At 44.6% G+C, this 14055-nt stretch overlaps 1 long non-coding RNA gene and 1 pseudogene across 2 annotated transcripts in view; one reads left to right on the forward strand and one right to left on the reverse strand.

Moving 5' to 3' along the window:
• LOC113182028 (uncharacterized) overlaps positions 1–14055 on the forward strand; it is a 111320-nt gene that overhangs the window by 44430 nt on the left and 52835 nt on the right. The window contains exon 1 of one of the 2 annotated variants that reach the window (XR_003300662.2): positions 9084–9143. The exons of the other annotated variant lie outside the window; for it this stretch is intronic. This is a non-coding gene — a long non-coding RNA (uncharacterized LOC113182028). Of the gene's footprint in view, positions 1–9083; positions 9144–14055 lie in introns of those variants that run through there. 2 annotated transcript variants of the gene reach the window in all.
• LOC113182027 (small ribosomal subunit protein uS10 pseudogene) lies at positions 13488–13842 on the reverse strand (annotated as a pseudogene).

The following is a 14055-nucleotide window of genomic DNA, read 5'->3' on the forward strand; positions in this document are numbered from 1 at the left end:
ATAGCTGGGGGAGTGTGGCTGGCTGTACGCCCCCAGGCTTGGGATGCCACCCGGCACTCCTCTTGGAGCTTTCCCTGTCCCAGGGCCGCTGGGTGTGACTGTGCTTGAGTGAGGACTCCCTCCCAGTACATTTTCCTCCCCTCAGCTGTCCCCAGATATCAATTAACTCTCATCCTGTCATAGGCTGAAGCCCACTCAGGTAGGGGCTGCAGTAAAACCCCAGGCTGTAGGGCAGGACACCTCCCTGTCCCAGCAGGAGCAAAATGGGCTTGAGCCAATGTGATTGACAAAGGAGCCTCCTGTATTCATGAGACTCCAGGGACTTGCTGAACACTTGCCTGCAGTGAGTGCCTGTGGGTGTGTCTGCTGGGGCTGTGTCTCCATGCTGTTTTTGCCTGTGCACGTGGTCCTGTGGGATGTGAGTGCCTGTGGGCTTTATGTAGCTGTGTGGGTAGGTGTGTTTGTGGGTGCATGTTTCCTTGGGTGTGACTTTGTGTAGGCAATTGTGCACCTAAGTTTGCATGTGTGCCCATATGTCTGTGTCTGTGGTTGTGCGTGTCTGGCACGTGCATCTCTGTGAGTGTATGTGTATCCATCTGCGTGAGCCCGCAGGCGCATGGCATGTGCACACATGCTCATGTGTGTGTGTTGCCACGTCTCTCTATGCCTACATGTTCACGGCATGTGTGTGACAGTGTCCTTGCCTATGCACCTGTCGTGGAGGGTGGTGCCCATGTCTGAGTGGAGAGTGTGAGGTCTGTGTGTGGGGACATGGAGATGCCCGTGTGGGAGCACCACCCTCCAGGCCTCCTCCTTTTCTTAGTCCTTTCCTCCCTGACACCCAAGGATTTATAGAAAATTCCAGGGAGGAGGCAGTGGCTGGGGAGGGAGACCCTCAGATATGGTCTCATTGCCCTCAGAGTTGCTCTGAAGCCAGAGGGGACAATATTTCCCGGGCTCTGAGTGCCTCTCCTGAGAGAAAAGCATCCATCTGCTTGTCAAAGGGAGATGGCTATTTGTTCGTGTCTGGAAGGACCCGAGGGCAGGGCCAGGGCTGAGCATTGCTGTGTCCTGAGCCCAGCACACTAGGCTCAGGACAAGTGACTGGTGAGTGCAGGGACAGGCAGGCCGTGTACCTTGCAAGCTGACACAGGTTGCAGCCTGGAGGAGGCAGGAGGGGCTGAGGGAACAGGGCCTGGTCAGGGCTGTGCCTGGGCTGCTTCAGTTGGCAGCTGAGGCAAGAGGCTGGGGATAATGGGTGAGCCGTGAGGGCTTGGGGGAGCAGTGTTCCTTTTGGTGGGCTGGAGGATCATGGCTGGCTAAGGACCTAGAGGCACTCCCAGCCTGTCCCTACTGTGCAGGCCCTGCTGACAGGAGGCCTGGGGTGTGGAAAGCCTCTGTTTGGGGTTTCCCTGGATAAGGGATAATCTCCCCTCTCTATTTCTTCACCCTTTGCCCTGAACCCTCTCCCCAGTGTATGAGGCAATCTGGGCAAGTCTTCCCATCCGGTGGTGTCAGCTGTGTGACTGACCCAACTGTGGGACTTATGGAGCTGCTCCTAGGCCTGAGGCTTGGCTCTGCCACTGACCACTGGCCAAAGACTCCTCTCTGGGCCTCTGTTGCCATCCAGGGCCTTTCCTGGTCTGCCAGACTATGATCCTGAAGCCGGGAAGCCTTTCCTAGTAGCAAGAGGCCTTCCTGTGGTGGAGATGCTCCTGGGCATACTCTTGCCCCCTATTCTTTGTTCTCCCAGCCGTCTGTCTCAGCTCCTAGTAGGGAGCCTGCTGTGCTGCTGGGCCTCAGAGGAGAGTCCCCTCCTGTTCCTGCAACCTAGACGTCATGACACCCCGTGCGCACTGCTGCCTCAGATGGCCCTTCTGGGCTTGGCCCTCCAACAGGGGGTGAGTGGGTGGAGAAGGGGTCCACAAGCTGAGGTTCATGGTGAGGGGATGGGGATGTCACAAGGGCAGGGCTGGCTGATTTCTCCCTCCTGGTAGAAGGGACTCTTTAGTCACAGAGGAGGACACATTGTGGGTGTTCATTAGCTCATCTGTCTAACGTCAGCTGAGCCCTTACTCTGGCCAGAGCCTCTCCTTCAGCCTGGAGGTTCTCAGACTGCATGGTTTTTTAGATTTCTGGTACCTTAAAAATGAAGGTCTTGAATTCCTGCTCTTCTGTAGTTTTCTCCCATATTGAATCTGAGCTGCCTGGTGACCTGCTCAAGCAAACAATGCAGCCAAAGTGGTGCAAGTTCTGAGTCTGAGCTTTAGGGGGCCTCGCAGCCTCTGCTTAGTCTCAGAGGAGCCCAGTCCAGCTGGCTTGAAGAGCAGAAGCCAGGGGAGAGGGAGCCAGGCCCAGCCCACATGCAGTCTCTCATCCCAGCTGAGGACTAGGACAGTGAGTGAGGCTGTCTTGGTCCCTCCACCCCCAGCAGAGCACCAGCTGGCTGCAAGTACTAGAGTGAGTCAGCTGAAACCATCTGTTGCAGAGACAAATTACCCAACTGAGCTCTGCCTGGGATGCTAATTTTAGGCCCTGAAGTTTTAGGGGTAGTTTTTTTTTTTTTTTTTTTTTTTAATGTAGCAGAGGTGAATTGAAATAGAAATCTGTACATAGGAGTGGGGTGATACTGCAACCAAAACTTTGGGCCCGAGTGGCAGCTGGAGGCTGGAAGAGTGACAGAGGGACTGTAAGTGGATGTTGGAAACCGCTCTCAGAGTCTGGAGAAAGGGCCACCTGTGTCATGCTGTGCCAGGAAAGTCAGTGTCATTTGGAGAAGAGGAAATGTACTTACTGAAACTGTGGATCTAGCTAGGGAGATTTCCGGGAAGGACACTGAACTTGTCTATTGTTTCTTCCAGCGGCGAAGGATCAGGTATTTTAAGAGTGAGGTACTCAAGAAGGAACTATTCTTTTTGCAAGCAGAATTGAGAGGCAATACACAGAGTGCAGGGCAGTCGTCTAGCAAAAGAGTCTCAAAATAAGAAGTGGTCCCAGGGCAAAGAATGTATCAGTGCTGTATCTGGAAGACTCTATCTAGACCTCAGAAACATTAAAGGTGGTACCTTGTAGCACCTCTCAGCTAGAAAAATGAATTTTTAAAATAATCCTGACACCCTCCATAGCTCAGAAAGTAGGAGGAATTTATGCTTTTGAAGCATTGGGTGGCTCTCAACCAGATTTATGGGAAACCCAGAGCATTTTAAAGACACTATTCCTAGCAAAGACACCACTAGCTTGGATCAAGAAGGTTAGCAACAGTAAAATGAAAAGAGGTCTCTGGCTTCCAACTTTCCACAGGCAGGATGCAATCAGAGAGAGCTACCCAGCTGGAAATAGGCTCAATTTCATTTTGAAAAGGAAAGATGTCTCAGATGGTGGATCCACAGTCCAGAATGTGGAATTGAGAACAAGGAAGTAGGGAACCCCTCCCAGGAAGCAGAGAATAGGGCCCAATTAAGGAAGACTCTACCCCCAGGGTTGGGGTAATTGGTGACATCTGCCCAGCTAGCTGTCAAAATCTCTAGGGGACAGTGATTACATGCCCCTCCCACTTATCCCTTTTAAAGTGGGAGTGAGGCGTCTTGGCTCACCCTATGCCTGTCTCACCGTTGTGTGTTAAGTGTGTGAGTCTTACTCAGACTTGCATCCCTATGACCAAAACACCTCACTAGAACAACTTAGAGGGAGAAAAGTGTATTTTGGCTCATGGTTCCCAAGATGTAGTGCACAATGAGCCAACTCTATTACCATGGGCCCAGGTGAGGCCGCGCATCCCAGTGGAGGGGGGTGGTGGAGGGAAGCTGCTAAGGACATGGCAGCCAGGAAGCAGGGAGAAGAGAGAGGGCGAAGGGGCCACAGGGAAGACAAACCCTTCCAAGGCCCCCAGAGACCTACCTCCTACAGTCACGTGCCACTTGCCTACAGTTGCTGGCCTAGGACAGACTGATCAGGTTACAGCGCTCACGATCCAATCATTTCACCTTGGGGGACAACTCATGTCTAAACCATAACAAGTTGAAATAACTTTTTTTTTTTTTTTTAAATCCACCAGTCTCTGGATCAATGTGAGCTCTATCCAAGGACTACAGCTGAGGAGTCACCCCAGTTTCTGCTTTGTGGTCCCCTGATTTTTCTTTTCTTTTGCCAGGTTACACTTGTAACTCAAGCTGTTCAGGAGGCTGAGGCAAAAGGATTGCAAGTTCAAGGTCAGCTTGGGTTAGCCAGACCTTGTCTGGAAATTTTAAAAAGGGCTGGGGATGTAGCTCAGCAGTACAGTGCTCTTGGGTCCAACCCCTGTACTGTAAAAACAACAAATAAATAAACAAACAAAAAGTGTGGGCAATAAGAATTGCCGCTCAGGGTTCTGACGTTTTGGATGCCACTTTCTTTATGGGAAGCATAGGCAGCCTTGCTGGTTTCTATGCCACCTTCAACACCATCCTTTCTTTTATTGACAGGGTAACACATTTTAACAACTGAGTAGCTCTCTTGGCTTGTGTCCTGCCTGTAGAAACCCAGAGTTCTGGGAACCTGCCTTCATTTTTGATCTGTCTCTGTTTCCTTCGTCCAAGCTGGTGGTTTTTGGTGGTAGGACATTTTCAAAATCTTCTTGTGAGTCTTCTCTGTCTGTCAAGAGGATCCATGACAGCAGACAAGAGAGTTCTCCACAGATCCTTCCTGGATTACCTCATCTGTATTTCTGGCATCTGCTGAGAGGATTGGTTGGATCTGTGAGTCACCTGTCAAGCCAAATCCCAGGTGTTCTCTCCAGAGCAGGCCTTAGCATCTTTTATAATATGGGTAGGCTAAGAACTTGACAAATAATCAAGCCCTCCTGCTTCCTCTTTGCTTACTATTTCCTTCTAAATTTCTCTTTCCTCTTACATTTTACCATAAGCATCCAGGAAAAGCCAGGCTGCACCTTTCGTATTTTGCTTGGAAATCTTCTCAGCTAAATATCCAAGTTTGCCAACCTATAAATTCTATTTTCTACCCAACACTACAGCACAATTCACAAGTTCTCTGCTGCCTTATAACAAGGGTCACTTTCCTCCAGTCTTTAATAGCAATGCTCCTCATTTCCATCTGAGACATCACCAGAGACATCTTTCATGTTCACATTTCTACCAGTATTGTGTTCACTAATACATGTGTTTTCTCTAAGATGATAGAAGTTTTCTCTATTGTCCTCTTTGCTCTCTTCAGAACTTTCACCAGAATATCCTTTAATGTCCATATTTCTACCAATCATCTCTGCATTTATTATAGCAACGTTCTTTCTCTCCTCCTTCTCCTCCTCCTTTTCCTCCTCCTCCTCCTCCTCCTCCTTCTTTTTGTACCAGAGATTGAACTCAGGAGCACTCAACTCTGAACCTATTTTGTATTTAGAGACAGGGTCTCACTGAGTTGCTTATAGATTCACTTTTTGCTGAGGCTGACTTTGAACTTGAGATCCTCCTGCCTCAGCCTCTCGAGCCCCTGGGATTACAGGTGGGCTCCACCGTGCCTGGCTTACAATATCATTTCTTGGTACAAAATCGATATTGTTTTCCTAGGGCTGCTAAAACAATAGAAATTTATTCTTTCACAGTTCAGAAGATTAGAAATCTGAAATTAAGATGCCATCAGGGTTGGATCCTTCTGGAGTTTGAGAGAGAATTTCTTCCATGCCTCTTTCCTATCTTTTGGAGGTGGCTGGCAATTGCAGGCATCCCTTGGTTTGTAGCTGTGTCACTCCAATTTCTGCCTCCATCTTTACATGGCTGTCTTCCCGGGGCATGTCTCCTGTGCCTCTGCATGGCCTTTTTATAAGGACATTACTCCTTAAATTCAGGTCCCGCTCTAAACTGGTATGACATCCACTTAATTATATCTGCAAGGACCTTATTTCCAAATAAGGTTGTATTCTGAAGTTCTGGGTTAACATGAATTTTAGAGGGGAATACTGCTTCACTGGGTATATATATAAACATTTCAAACCTCGTCAGTCCTCTGAAGAATACTTTCACAGATGCAAAAGCAGAGGCAGAGAAGAGTGAATTTACTTTAAAAGATTCTGAGAAAACATCTGTTCCCATGTTCCACCCAGATTGTGTCCCCCCTCTTCCCCTCCCTAGCATTCACTGTGATCTTCCTTCTCTTCCTGGACTCTTTCAGTGCAGTGTTCCCCGATTACCACAACCAAAATTTCAACTCCTTATGCACCCTGATAGTTAAAATTCTATGTTCTTGCTTTATTCTTACCCTATCACTTAGCACCATTCGACAAAATTTATAGTTCACTTTTTTTCTTTTTTATTGTTTATCTTTTTCACTAGAATAACGCCAGTGATGGCAATTTTTCCCCCATTTCATTCACATCTATATTTCTAGGACAGTATCTGGCACATAGTAGGTGCTCATTAAAATTTTGTCAAATAACTGAAGAGATTTATGAGTGAAGGAACTTCTGGAAAGTGGCCACTTAGCCGTTGTGGACAGGGAACCCATTCTTTTATTGGGAACATTTTGCTCCTTAAGTCATTTAGTGAATCGTTAGAAGAGGAAGGGTCAGGACTTTAGAGTCTTTGCTTTGAATCCTGTGGGTCTGAAAATTTCAGATTTTTGGGAAATAATTGGCTGGTTGGCTGGAGGTAAGGAATAAAATATGAGGTGGGATGTGTTGGGTTGCTGGGGGGCTGCCACTGATGTGCCAGGTCATCTTGCTTCATTTCTGCTTGGCCCCTGGCTCCCGTCCTCAGCCTCCTTCATTCACTTGAGTGTCTGGATGGCAGTTGCCTTCTCTTCTGGCCCCTGTTTCCTCTCTCTGAGATATGGGATTTAAAGATGAAAAAAAATCTCGAAATCACTTTGAACTCCATGGCAGAGGGTGCCAACTAATCTGAGGATATTATTAGTGAAAAGACAATTCCTTTGAAAATGGAAATTGCTGTATCACACAATCTCCCAACCACCCAGTGGAATTAATGAGGAATTTGCTCAAAATTCACAACTTCAAAATGATCTTCCAGGTGGCCAAAGGAAATTCACATTTACACTTCAATCAGAAACTCCTTTGTAGACTGTAAGAAGGGGAGGGCTTAATTTTCTGAGATCATGAATGGCAATCCCCTTCCTGAGAAGAGAACCCGTGATAAAGACCGCCCGGTATCTGTGAACCCTCCCGCTAATTAGAAAAGTGAATCTAATTTCACGGATTTCAGCTTCTATTAATTTATTCTGAGCTTGTTGGTAATGAAGCCATGTGTTTGTTTCTTAAGAAGAAAACATCAGAGAGGATAAGGATGGGTGTGAGGCTGTGTGTGCTCTGTATTCCCATACTTTGGTTCTGTAATTGAGGAAATAACATATGACTTAATGTAGATTACAATGTCATCAAGACGGCACTTGCTTTAGCTACTAAAGGAGCCCAGGGTGGTGAGCCCCAAACCGGAAGTCTATTTGAACATGACGGAAATACTAATTGAATGGGGTCACCGAACCATGGGTCATAAGCAAAACTTTGGTGTTGATCAATATGGGTCTAATTTTTTTCCAGAAACAGCCTCATCATGGTGCCCCCATCTCCTTGTCAACACCCACATTCCCCCAGCATGAATGACAGGTTTCCCTTGGACTCAAGTACTAACCACGGTGGATGGTGAGGAATTCTTCCATCAAAACCCTAGACTTCCTGAACCAAAACCTGCAATTTAACAGACTTCTAGTGACTCTGCACATTCAAGTTTGAAAAGCACACTGGCTCTGAAGATCCAAAATAGCTCCTGAAAGCCACCTTCTCAGAGCAGGTGCCCACTAAAAGTGACCTATTGCTAAATCTCTTCATTCTTCATTGTGTGGAAGAGCTCATATAGACACTGAGCAATTGAGCCAACTCTCCCAGCCAACAGGGGCAAAGCCCGCTGCCTCGCACCAGTCTGTCTGACTCAGAGTCAGAGTTTTACCCTTTTCCCTCACCCACCTCCTGCCCCACTGAGAAAAGAACCAACCACAGGCAGAGTGAGGGCCTTCTACAGCAACTAGGAAGCCCAGGCTTAGCTCCGAGGATAAGATCAACCCCACAGAACAGGTGTCAGGTTCTCCCCAAGCCACCCCAAGTTCCATCCCGCTTTCCCTGCTCATGGCCCAGAAGTCAGTGCAGAGAAGAAGCTCAATGGGGAAGGAAGAAAGGAGAACAGGAGAGAGGAAGACATGAAAGAAGTGAGGGAGGGAGGAGGGCATCAAACAGGACTGGCCTCAGTCATAAACCACAGCCCCGGGCCCCAGGTAAAGGGTGTTTGATGAGTTGGGACTTTCGTTCAGTTGAGAATGGCAGAAATGGAACTGGTGAGGATTATGACTGTTTTACACACACAACAAGAGAGTGAGGTAGTGGTGGTGGTTTGGGGGTGCAAGGATGTTGGGTCTATAGTCTATTTCTCTGGGCTTTTCCCTCTTGGTCACGAGATAGCTGCTATAGTTCTACTCCTCATGATCTAGGCAGGAAGAGAGGAAAGTAACTCTTTCTTGGAAAACTTTAACTTACATCTTATTGGCCAGAACAAGCTGGGAAATGTAAGATTTTAGTTTAGTTTAGTTAGGCTTTTTTGTTTTGCTCTCTCTTTTCCAGGCTCCTCCTGCCACCAATGAGGGTGACATTAATAAGAAAGAAGGAAAAGGTGATAGAGAGTTGACATCTGGCAGTCTCTCCCACGAATGGGAAAAGAGTACCTGCTTCCTTCTTCCCTGATGAACCAGAGTCGTCCCTGGGGCTACCTCGCACTCTTGTGGGCTCAGCTTTGCTTCTGGAGTGAGAAGCTGTCCCTCCATCCTCCTCTCCTGCCATCAGCCAGCAGGGGCATTCTCACCCAGTGTGTGTGCCCAGGGCCCCAGATTCCAGCAAGCTGGTTGGAGAGAAGTCACGTGTCTGGGGACAGCTGGAGCACAGCCTCCCTGCTCCAGTGTACACCTGTTGGAAGCTATATTTAGAGTCGTAAATATCTTGGGAAGGGAAAAAGAGGAGCCACAGGAGAAAAGGAAAGAAAGAAAGAAAGAAGGAAGGAAGGAAGAAAGGAAAGAAAGAAAGAAAGAAAGAAAGAAAGAAAGAAAGAAAGAAAGAAAGAAAGAAAGAAAGAAAAGTCACCCCAGATTTTATATAATCCGTGAGTCGCAAAGTCAGCTCATTATGCTGGGCTGATCCCTAAGAAGGAAGGGTGGCTGTGGGCACTGGTGGGGGCCAGCTGGAATCAGGAAAACTGCAGCTGGCACGATGTGAGGGAGGTGTCAACTCTGCCTGGCTGGTACGAAGGCCTAAAAACTTCTTCTAGATCAGGGCTCCTGAACCTTTTGATTGTGTCCCTCACAGATAGGATGTGACTTCGTGCCCTCCCTTCCATGCTAGTTTCTCTAGGGAAAACTCAAGGATTATGAAAGATGGAAAGAAATAAAACCAGTTAGATTTATGGTGCTGCGAGCAATATAAATGATTCACTTAACTAGTTATTGTAGTAGAATATGAATGTACTAAGGGAGTTTATGCCATGAAATAATTCCCCATAAATTTCAAAATAAATCACCAATTTCACTGTTTATATTGAGACAGCTCTCGCTATGTTGCCCAGGCTGGCCTCAAACTCATGATCCTCCTGCCTCAAACTCCCAAGTAGTTGGAATTACAGGTGTGCAGCCCTGTGCCCAGCCTGTTTTATTTATCAAAGTAGCTGATATTTGTAAGCACACACGACACGTTCCTCTATAGACAATAAGGATATGAGTGATTCATATTTGAATGCGGAACATACAGAGTCTTTTGAGACCTGATATAAGAAACGTATAGGCCAAATATCACTGATGCAAATCTGGATCACTATAGACTGTGAAACTACCCTAACAACCTACAAAAAGCTACATGAATAATGTTAAAGCTAAACTAAAAGAGACTAATAACAAGGCCATCGATAATGAAAAACACCATGGCCAGTTCAGGGGCAGCGCTGATGAAGTATTGACCATGTGCTTTTCACCAACATTGTGAAATTCTAGCCATCTGCAAGTATGCTTGAAGGTAGGAATTTGACAACATTGCTCGGAGCTGTGTGGCAGCCAGGTTTCTTAGCAATCAGACACAATTGGAGTCTTGGGTAATTTTAGTACATGAACACTGCATGTTAGTAACCTTCCATGACTCACACATGAGGTTCCTGGTAAGTAACCTTTAGTAAACCAAAAATGTGAGTTGATAGAAGCATGAGTCACTTGACTGTTAAGAATTAAAGGAAGGACTTACAATTTTGTTTGTGTCACGTGGCCCATGGGGAGCTTCTGTGGCCTGGCAGAGAGCCTCAGGCCACATGTGGAAACTGATTTGATAAGTAAAGTAGGTCTCCTCTACTGCAGGGCTGGTGTGTGATTATCTCGTCTCTGCATACTGCAGCATTATCAACCTTTCTCTCTACTGGATTATTTCCATTAGCACTCAAAACAGGCTGTATTGATTCCCATCTTAAAACTTACTTCACATCCCCTCCAGCCATGACCACAATTCTCTCCTTGTTCCTGCAAAAAAACTTCTCAAAAGAGTTGTTTATACAGTTGCTCTCCCTGTATGTGAGTTCCACATCCCCGGATTTAACCAACTGCGTATACTCAGGGAAAAAAAAGAATTTTCTCTTAAAAAAAGAAATACTTGAAAAAAAATTAAAACTATACATAACATGCATGACTTTTTTATTTTCTTTCTTTCTTTTTTTTTTTTTTGATGCTGGGGATTGAACTCATGGGTGCTTAACCACTGAGCCACATCCTCAAACCTTTTTGTATTTTTTTTTAATTTAGAGATAGGATCTCACTAAGTTGCTTAGGGCCTTATTAAGTTGTTGAGGCTGGCCTTGAACTTGTGATCTTCCTGCCTCAGCCTCCTGAGCCACTGGGATTACAGGCGGTATGCCACCATGCCTGGCCAGACTTATTTCTTGTCATTATTCCCTAAGGAATACAGTATAACACGATTTACATAGTATTAAGTATTCTAAGCAATCTGGGAATAAATTATTATGGAGAGTGGGCTTAGGTTATATGCAAATACTATTCCATTTTATATAAGGGATTTTAGCAGCCATGGATTTTGGTATCCAAGAGGGTTCTGGAACCAGTCACCCATGGATACAGAGGGATAACTGTATTCAGTGTCCATAATTCTTCTCCCATTCTGTCTTGACCTATTCTACAAGGTTTTGTTCCTTTTAGCATTCCAGGCAAACAACATTTGTCCAGGTTGTCATTGACTTCCTTAGTGGACGCCCCTGTCATTCTTGTTAGTGTTATCAATACAGTAACCAGCTGATCTCTGTGTGTCTGGGCTTTCCTGGGTTTTAAAACTGAAAGTCTTGTATTCCAAGAACTACCTCAGTCCTGGGCAAATCCAGACTGCAGATCATCCTTGGCCAATGTCCTCCATGTTACTGAGTCCATTGATGTATTCTTAGTCTTCTTCTTGATCTTGTAGCAATCTTTTATATAACAGCTTCATTGAGGTATCATCACTAAACAATAAACTGCACATATTTAAAGTGTATAAATTACTAAGTTTGATTATGAGTACAACCATGAAACCATCATATCAATCAATGTGATGAACATATCCATTATCTCCAAAAGATATATTTGCAATCCCTCTCTCTTGCCTCTTATACTTTCTCCATTTAGAGATGTATTAATTATTTATTGTTCTGTAACAAATAAGCTTAAAGCAACAAACATTTATCATTTATCAATTTCTCTGGGTCAAGAATGTGGGTCTAACTGACATGAGGGCCTCTGCCTCAAGGTTGTGACCCAGGCATTGGCCAGGGCTGTGATCTCATCTGACAGCTTGATTGGGGAGATAGTTCTTTCAAGGAGGGATTTAGTTCCTCACAAGCTGTTGAACTGAAGGCTTCAGCTTCCCACTAGCTATTGGCTACAGTCCTCACTCAGTTACTTGCCACATGGACCTCTTCTTAGTGCAACTCACAACATAGCAGTCCATCTCTTCAAAGAGGATGGGAGGAGCGGGGAGAGAGGGTGGGCACAGTACAGTACATCAGCCAGGAAGATGAAAGTCACTATTTCTTAATCTTAAAAATTACATCTAATCATGTTTACCACTTTCTGTTTATTGGAAATGAATCACTCCAAAATCCAGCCCACTCACAAGGGGAAGGAGTTATACCAGGAGGTGGCAATCTTAGGAAGCCATTTGAAAGGTTGCCTACCATACCAGGCGACCATTGATTGCTTTCTGTCACTTTAGAGTAGTTTTTGTTTTCTAGAATTTTTTTGTTTTCTAGAATTTTAAGTAAGTGGAATCATACAGTAGTATTCTTTTTTGTCTGTCTTCTTTCACTCAGTATATTATACTGAGTTTCATTTATGTTGTTGTATTCATCAATGGTTCATTCTTTTAATTGCTGAGTAGTATTTCATTGTATGGTTATACCACAATTTCTTTATTCATTCATTTGTTGATGGACATTTGAGTCATTTTTAGTTTTTGGTTGTTACAAATAAATCTCCTTTCAATATTGATCTATATGTGTTTGCATGGACATATGCTTTCATTTCTTTTGGGTAAAAATGTAGAATTGAAAAGGTTGGAACATATAGTAGGCTTTTATTTACCTTTTTTAAGAAACCAACACATAATTTTCCAAAGTGGTTGCACTATTTTACATTACCACCAGCAGTGTGTGAGAGTTCCAGTTTCTCCCCACCATTGTAAACACTTTGTGTGGTCAGTTTTTTTTTCTTTTTTTGTTAATTTTTTTTTTTTTAGTTGTAGATGGACACGATATCTTTGTTTTATTTATTTATTATTGTATGTGGTGCTGAGTATTGAACCCAGTGCCTCATGCATGTGAGGTGAGAGCTCAGCCACTGAGCTACAACCCCAGCCCTGTATGGTCAGTTTTTAAAATTTTAGCCATTAGAGTTGTGTAGCGATGTCTCATTGTGGTTTTAATTTTTTTCCCTAATGATTAATGACATTGAAAATCACCATGTGTTTATTTGCTACATATATATCTTCTTTGGTGAAGTATCTGTGCAAGTTTTTTACCCATTTTTAATTTAGTTGTTTGTTTTCATATTTTTTGGTTTTTAGATTTCTTAGGATATGTGATTCACAGACTTTTTTGTTCAGTTTGAAGCCTGTGTTTCATTTACTCTCTGCTTTTCTCTCTCTCAGCCCAGAGTGATGTACCACTGAACCATATCCTCAGTCTTTTTTATTTTTATTTTTTTTTGTTTTGAGTCAAGGTCTCATTAAATTATTGAGGGTCTTGCTAAGTTGCTGAGGCTAGCCTTGAACTTGTGATCCTCCTGTTTTGGCCACCTTCCTAAGTAGCTGAGATCATAAGTAAGAACTACCCCATCTGGTTTTACTCTCTCAACAGTCTTTCAAAGAGCAGAAATTTTTATTTTTTATTTTTTTGTTAACAACTGATAATTGATTTATTAAAACAGCAGGCTTAGGCATCTGCCTTGGTAACTTCGACCTCCTCTCCTGACTCAATCCTGATGGAAGTAATCTGCTTAACAACCTCAGAAGTGCTGTGCAAGTCAATGAGTCGCTTGTGGATTCTCATCTGGAAATGGATCCCATGTCTTGGAACATTCACCACAAGGTGTTTTTCGTGTAGTGATTCTCTTGCTAGGCAAGCCAACAGGTCCTCTCACTTTGAGATTCTTTCCCTTTGTGCCTCTGATCAAGTCAGCACACACTTTCTTGAGCGATTCCACGTTGTGGCTGGTAAGGGTAATTCTAATTCGATGAATTGCCTCCTCTGGTTCCACAGGTGTCTTTCTGGTGTTTTTAAACACCATGGTGCGGCTTCCTGACCCACTCGTTCCTCAGCAAGGGAGAACAGCAGTGAGTCAGGAGCAGAAGTGGGCAGCACGGTGTACCTGCAACAGCGTTGCTCTCAAAAAGAAGCAGAAATTCTTAATTTTGATGGAGTCTAACTTGTCAAATTTTCTTTTACCAATTGTACCATGTATAAGAAATCTTTATCTAATCCAAGTTCATAAAGATTTTCT

Source organism: Urocitellus parryii, chromosome 6 (genome assembly GCF_045843805.1).
Source record: "Urocitellus parryii isolate mUroPar1 chromosome 6, mUroPar1.hap1, whole genome shotgun sequence".
In the NCBI taxonomy this organism is placed as follows: Eukaryota; Metazoa; Chordata; class Mammalia; order Rodentia; family Sciuridae; genus Urocitellus; species Urocitellus parryii.